A 7,028-nucleotide genomic window follows, 5' to 3' on the forward strand; every position below is an offset into this window, starting at 1 on the left:
GTTAAAATATCCACATAGCCATGCTGAGGTGTCGTTCAAGAAACACTCATTTCCTTACCTATATTGCAGTAGCTAGACCAAGTGTTAAAATATCCACATAGCCATGCTGAGGTGTCGTTCAAGAAACACTCATTTCCTTACCTATATTGCAGTAGCTAGACCAAGTGTTAAAATATCCAAATAGCCATGCTGAGGTGTCGTTCAAGAAACACTCATTTCCTTACCTATATTGCAGTAGCTAGACCAAGTGTTAAAATATCCACATAGCCATGCTGAGGTGTCGTTCAAGAAACACTCATTTCCTTACCTATATTGCAGTAGCTAGACCAAGTGTTAAAATATCCACATAGCCATGCTGAGGTGTCGTTCAAGAAACACTCATTTCCTTACCTATATTGCAGTAGCTAGACCAAGTGTTAAAATATCCAAATAGCCATGCTGAGGTGTCGTTCAAGAAACACTCATTTCCTTACCTATATTGCAGTAGCTAGACCAAGTGTTAAAATATCCACATAGCCATGCTGAGGTGTCGTTCAAGAAACACTCATTTCCTTACCTATATTGCAGTAGCTAGACCAAGTGTTAAAATATCCACATAGCCATGCTGAGGTGTCGTTCAAGAAACACTCATTTCCTTACCTATATTGCAGTAGCTAGACCAAGTGTTAAAATATCCAAATAGCCATGCTGAGGTGTCGTTCAAGAAACACTCATTTCCTTACCTATATTGCAGTAGCTAGACCAAGTGTTAAAATATCCAAATAGCCCATGCTGAGGTGTCGTTCAAGAAACACTCATTTCCTTACCTATATTGCAGTAGCTAGACCAAGTGTTAAAATATCCAATAGCCATGCTGAGGTGTCGTTCAAGAAACACTCATTTCCTTACCTATATTGCAGTAGCTAGACCAAGTGTTAAAATATCCACATAGCCATGCTGAGGTGTCGTTCAAGAAACACTCATTTCCTTACCTATATTGCAGTAGCTAGACCAAGTGTTAAAATATCCAATAGCCATGCTGAGGTGTCGTTCAAGAAACACTCATTTCCTTACCTATATTGCAGTAGCTAGACCAAGTGTTAAAATATCCACATAGCCATGCTGAGGTGTCGTTCAAGAAACACTCATTTCCTTACCTATATTGCAGTAGCTAGACCAAGTGTTAAAATATCCAAATAGCCATGCTGAGGTGTCGTTCAAGAAACACTCATTTCCTTACCTATATTGCAGTAGCTAGACCAAGTGTTAAAATATCCACCTATATGCCATGCTGAGGTGTCGTTCAAGAAACACTCATTTCCTTACCTATATTGCAGTAGCTAGACCAAGTGTTAAAATATCCAATAGCCATGCTGAGCGTTCATGCTGAGTGTGTCTGTGTCGTTCAAGAAACACTCATTTCCTTACCTATATTGCAGTAGCTAGACCAAGTGTTAAAATATCCAAATAGCCATGCTGAGGTGTCGTTCAAGAAACACTCATTTCCTTACCTATATTGCAGTAGCTAGACCAAGTGTTAAAATATCCACATAGCCATGCTGAGGTGTCGTTCAAGAAACACTCATTTCCTTACCTATATTGCAGTAGCTAGACCAAGTGTTAAAATATCCAAATAGCCATGCTGAGGTGTCGTTCAAGAAACACTCATTTCCTTACCTATATTGCAGTAGCTAGACCAAGTGTTAAAATATCCAAATAGCCATGCTGAGGTGTCGTTCAAGAAACACTCATTTCCTTACCTATATTGCAGTAGCTAGACCAAGTGTTAAAATATCCATCCAAATAGCCATGCTGAGGTGTCGTTCAAGAAACACTCATTTCCTTACCTATATTGCAGTAGCTAGACCAAGTGTTAAAATATCCACATAGCCATGCTGAGGTGTCGTTCAAGAAACACTCATTTCCTTACCTATATTGCAGTAGCTAGACCAAGTGTTAAAATATCCACATAGCCATGCTGAGGTGTCGTTCAAGAAACACTCATTTCCTTACCTATATTGCAGTAGCTAGACCAAGTGTTAAAATATCCAATAGCCATGCTGAGGTGTCGTTCAAGAAACACTCATTTCCTTACCTATATTGCAGTAGCTAGACCAAGTGTTAAAATATCCACATAGCCATGCTGAGGTGTCGTTCAAGAAACACTCATTTCCTTACCTATATTGCAGTAGCTAGACCAAGTGTTAAAATATCCAAATAGCCATGCTGAGGTGTCGTTCAAGAAACACTCATTTCCTTACCTATATTGCAGTAGCTAGACCAAGTGTTAAAATATCCACAAATAGCCATGCTGAGGTGTCGTTCAAGAAACACTCATTTCCTTACCTATATTGCAGTAGCTAGACCAAGTGTTAAAATATCCAAATAGCCATGCTGAGGTGTCGTTCAAGAAACACTCATTTCCTTACCTATATTGCAGTAGCTAGACCAAGTGTTAAAATATCCAAATAGCCATGCTGAGGTGTCGTTCAAGAAACACTCATTTCCTTACCTATATTGCAGTAGCTAGACCAAGTGTTAAAATATCCAAATAGCCATGCTGAGGTGTCGTTCAAGAAACACTCATTTCCTTACCTATATTGCAGTAGCTAGACCAAGTGTTAAAATATCCAAATAGCCATGCTGAGGTGTCGTTCAAGAAACACTCATTTCCTTACCTATATTGCAGTAGCTAGACCAAGTGTTAAAATATCCACATAGCCATGCTGAGGTGTCGTTCAAGAAACACTCATTTCCTTACCTATATTGCAGTAGCTAGACCAAGTGTTAAAATATCCACATAGCCATGCTGAGGTGTCGTTCAAGAAACACTCATTTCCTTACCTATATTGCAGTAGCTAGACCAAGTGTTAAAATATCCAAATAGCCATGCTGAGGTGTCGTTCAAGAAACACTCATTTCCTTACCTATATTGCAGTAGCTAGACCAAGTGTTAAAATATCCAATAGCCATGCTGAGGTGTCGTTCAAGAAACACTCATTTCCTTACCTATATTGCAGTAGCTAGACCAAGTGTTAAAATATCCAAATAGCCATGCTGAGGTGTCGTTCAAGAAACACTCATTTCCTTACCTATATTGCAGTAGCTAGACCAAGTGTTAAAATATCCACATAGCCATGCTGAGGTGTCGTTCAAGAAACACTCATTTCCTTACCTATATTGCAGTAGCTAGACCAAGTGTTAAAATATCCACATAGCCATGCTGAGGTGTCGTTCAAGAAACACTCATTTCCTTACCTATATTGCAGTAGCTAGACCAAGTGTTAAAATATCCAAATATCCAATAGCCATGCTGAGGTGTCGTTCAAGAAACACTCATTTCCTTACCTATATTGCAGTAGCTAGACCAAGTGTTAAAATATCCAAATAGCCATGCTGAGGTGTCGTTCAAGAAACACTCATTTCCTTACCTATATTGCAGTAGCTAGACCAAGTGTTAAAATATCCAAATAGCCATGCTGAGGTGTCGTTCAAGAAACACTCATTTCCTTACCTATATTGCAGTAGCTAGACCAAGTGTTAAAATATCCAAATAGCCATGCTGAGGTGTCGTTCAAGAAACACTCATTTCCTTACCTATATTGCAGTAGCTAGACCAAGTGTTAAAATATCCACATAGCCATGCTGAGGTGTCGTTCAAGAAACACTCATTTCCTTACCTATATTGCAGTAGCTAGACCAAGTGTTAAAATATCCAAATAGCCATGCTGAGGTGTCGTTCAAGAAACACTCATTTCCTTACCTATATTGCAGTAGCTAGACCAAGTGTTAAAATATCCAAATAGCCATGCTGAGGTGTCGTTCAAGAAACACTCATTTCCTTACCTATATTGCAGTAGCTAGACCAAGTGTTAAAATATCCAAATAGCCATGCTGAGGTGTCGTTCAAGAAACACTCATTTCCTTACCTATATTGCAGTAGCTAGACCAAGTGTTAAAATATCCACATAGCCATGCTGAGGTGTCGTTCAAGAAACACTCATTTCCTTACCTATATTGCAGTAGCTAGACCAAGTGTTAAAATATCCACATAGCCATGCTGAGGTGTCGTTCAAGAAACACTCATTTCCTTACCTATATTGCAGTAGCTAGACCAAGTGTTAAAATATCCAAATAGCCATGCTGAGGTGTCGTTCAAGAAACACTCATTTCCTTACCTATATTGCAGTAGCTAGACCAAGTGTTAAAATATCCACATAGCCATGCTGAGGTGTCGTTCAAGAAACACTCATTTCCTTACCTATATTGTAGCTAGACCAAGTGTTAAAATATCAAGCCATGCTGAGGTGTCGTTCAAGAAACACTCATTTCCTTACCTATATTGCAGTAGCTAGACCAAGTGTTAAAATATCCACATAGCCATGCTGAGGTGTCGTTCAAGAAACACTCATTTCCTTACCTATATTGCAGTAGCTAGACCCAAGTGTTAAAATATCCACATAGCCATGCTGAGGTGTCGTTCAAGAAACACTCATTTCCTTACCTATATTGCAGTAGCTAGACCAAGTGTTAAAATATCCAAATAGCCATGCTGAGGTGTCGTTCAAGAAACACTCATTTCCTTACCTATATTGCAGTAGCTAGACCAAGTGTTAAAATATCCAAATAGCCATGCTGAGGTGTCGTTCAAGAAACACTCATTTCCTTACCTATATTGCAGTAGCTAGACCAAGTGTTAAAATATCCAAATAGCCATGCTGAGGTGTCGTTCAAGAAACACTCATTTCCTTACCTATATTGCAGTAGCTAGACCAAGTGTTAAAATATCCAAATAGCCATGCTGAGGTGTCGTTCAAGAAACACTCATTTCCTTACCTATATTGCAGTAGCTAGACCAAGTGTTAAAATATCCACATAGCCATGCTGAGGTGTCGTTCAAGAAACACTCATTTCCTTACCTATATTGCAGTAGCTAGACCAAGTGTTAAAATATCCAAATAGCCATGCTGAGGTGTCGTTCAAGAAACACTCATTTCCTTACCTATATTGCAGTAGCTAGACCAAGTGTTAAAATATCCAAATAGCCATGCTGAGGTGTCGTTCAAGAAACACTCATTTCCTTACCTATATTGCAGTAGCTAGACCAAGTGTTAAAATATCCAAATAGCCATGCTGAGGTGTCGTTCAAGAAACACTCATTTCCTTACCTATATTGCAGTAGCTAGACCAAGTGTTAAAATATCCACATAGCCATGCTGAGGTGTCGTTCAAGAAACACTCATTTCCTTACCTATATTGCAGTAGCTAGACCAAGTGTTAAAATATCCACATAGCCATGCTGAGGTGTCGTTCAAGAAACACTCATTTCCTTACCTATATTGCAGTAGCTAGACCAAGTGTTAAAATATCCAAATAGCCATGCTGAGGTGTCGTTCAAGAAACACTCATTTCCTTACCTATATTGCAGTAGCTAGACCAAGTGTTAAAATATCCACATATGCTGAGGTGTCGTTCAGTAGCTAGAGACCAAGTGTTAAAAAATCCAAATAGCCATGCTGAGGTGTCGTTCAAGAAACACTCATTTCCTTACCTATATTGCAGTAGCTAGACCAAGTGTTAAAATATCCAAATAGCCATGCTGAGGTGTCGTTCAAGAAACACTCATTTCCTTACCTATATTGCAGTAGCTAGACCAAGTGTTAAAATATCCACATAGCCATGCTGAGGTGTCGTTCAAGAAACACTCATTTCCTTACCTATATTGCAGTAGCTAGACCAAGTGTTAAAATATCCACATAGCCATGCTGAGGTGTCGTTCAAGAAACACTCATTTCCTTACCTATATTGCAGTAGCTAGACCAAGTGTTAAAATATCCACATAGCCATGCTGAGGTGTCGTTCAAGAAACACTCATTTCCTTACCTATATTGCAGTAGCTAGACCAAGTGTTAAAATATCCACATAGCCATGCTGAGGTGTCGTTCAAGAAACACTCATTTCCTTACCTATATTGCAGTAGCTAGACCAAGTGTTAAAATATCCACATAGCCATGCTGAGGTGTCGTTCAAGAAACACTCATTTCCTTACCTATATTGCAGTAGCTAGACCAGCTGTTAAAATATCCAAATGTTAAAATATCCAAATAGCCATGCTGAGGTGTCGTTCAAGAAACACTCATTTCCTTACCTATATTGCAGTAGCTAGACCAAGTGTTAAAATATCCACATAGCCATGCTGAGGTGTCGTTCAAGAAACACTCATTTCCTTACCTATATTGCAGTAGCTAGACCAAGTGTTAAAATATCCACATAGCCATGCTGAGGTGTCGTTCAAGAAACACTCATTTCCTTACCTATATTGCAGTAGCTAGACCAAGTGTTAAAATATCCACATAGCCATGCTGAGGTGTCGTTCAAGAAACACTCATTTCCTTACCTATATTGCAGTAGCTAGACCAAGTGTTAAAATATCCACATAGCCATGCTGAGGTGTCGTTCAAGAAACACTCATTTCCTTACCTATATTGCAGTAGCTAGACCAAGTGTTAAAATATCCAAATAGCCATGCTGAGGTGTCGTTCAAGAAACACTCATTTCCTTACCTATATTGCAGTAGCTAGACCAAGTGTTAAAATATCCAAATAGCCATGCTGAGGTGTCGTTCAAGAAACACTCATTTCCTTACCTATATTGCAGTAGCTAGACCAAGTGTTAAAATATCCAAATAGCCATGCTGAGGTGTCGTTCAAGAAACACTCATTTCCTTACCTATATTGCAGTAGCTAGACCAAGTGTTAAAATATCCACATAGCCATGCTGAGGTGTCGTTCAAGAAACACTCATTTCCTTACCTATATTGCAGTAGCTAGACCAAGTGTTAAAATATCCACATAGCCATGCTGAGGTGTCGTTCAAGAAACACTCATTTCCTTACCTATATTGCAGTAGCTAGACCAAGTGTTAAAATATCCACATAGCCATGCTGAGGTGTCGTTCAAGAAACACTCATTTCCTTACCTATATTGCAGTAGCTAGACCAAGTGTTAAAATATCCAAATAGCCATGCTGAGGTGTCGTTCAAGAAACAC

This window comes from Gigantopelta aegis, chromosome 3 (assembly GCF_016097555.1).
Source record: "Gigantopelta aegis isolate Gae_Host chromosome 3, Gae_host_genome, whole genome shotgun sequence".
Lineage (NCBI taxonomy): Eukaryota > Metazoa > Mollusca > Gastropoda > Neomphalida > Peltospiridae > Gigantopelta > Gigantopelta aegis.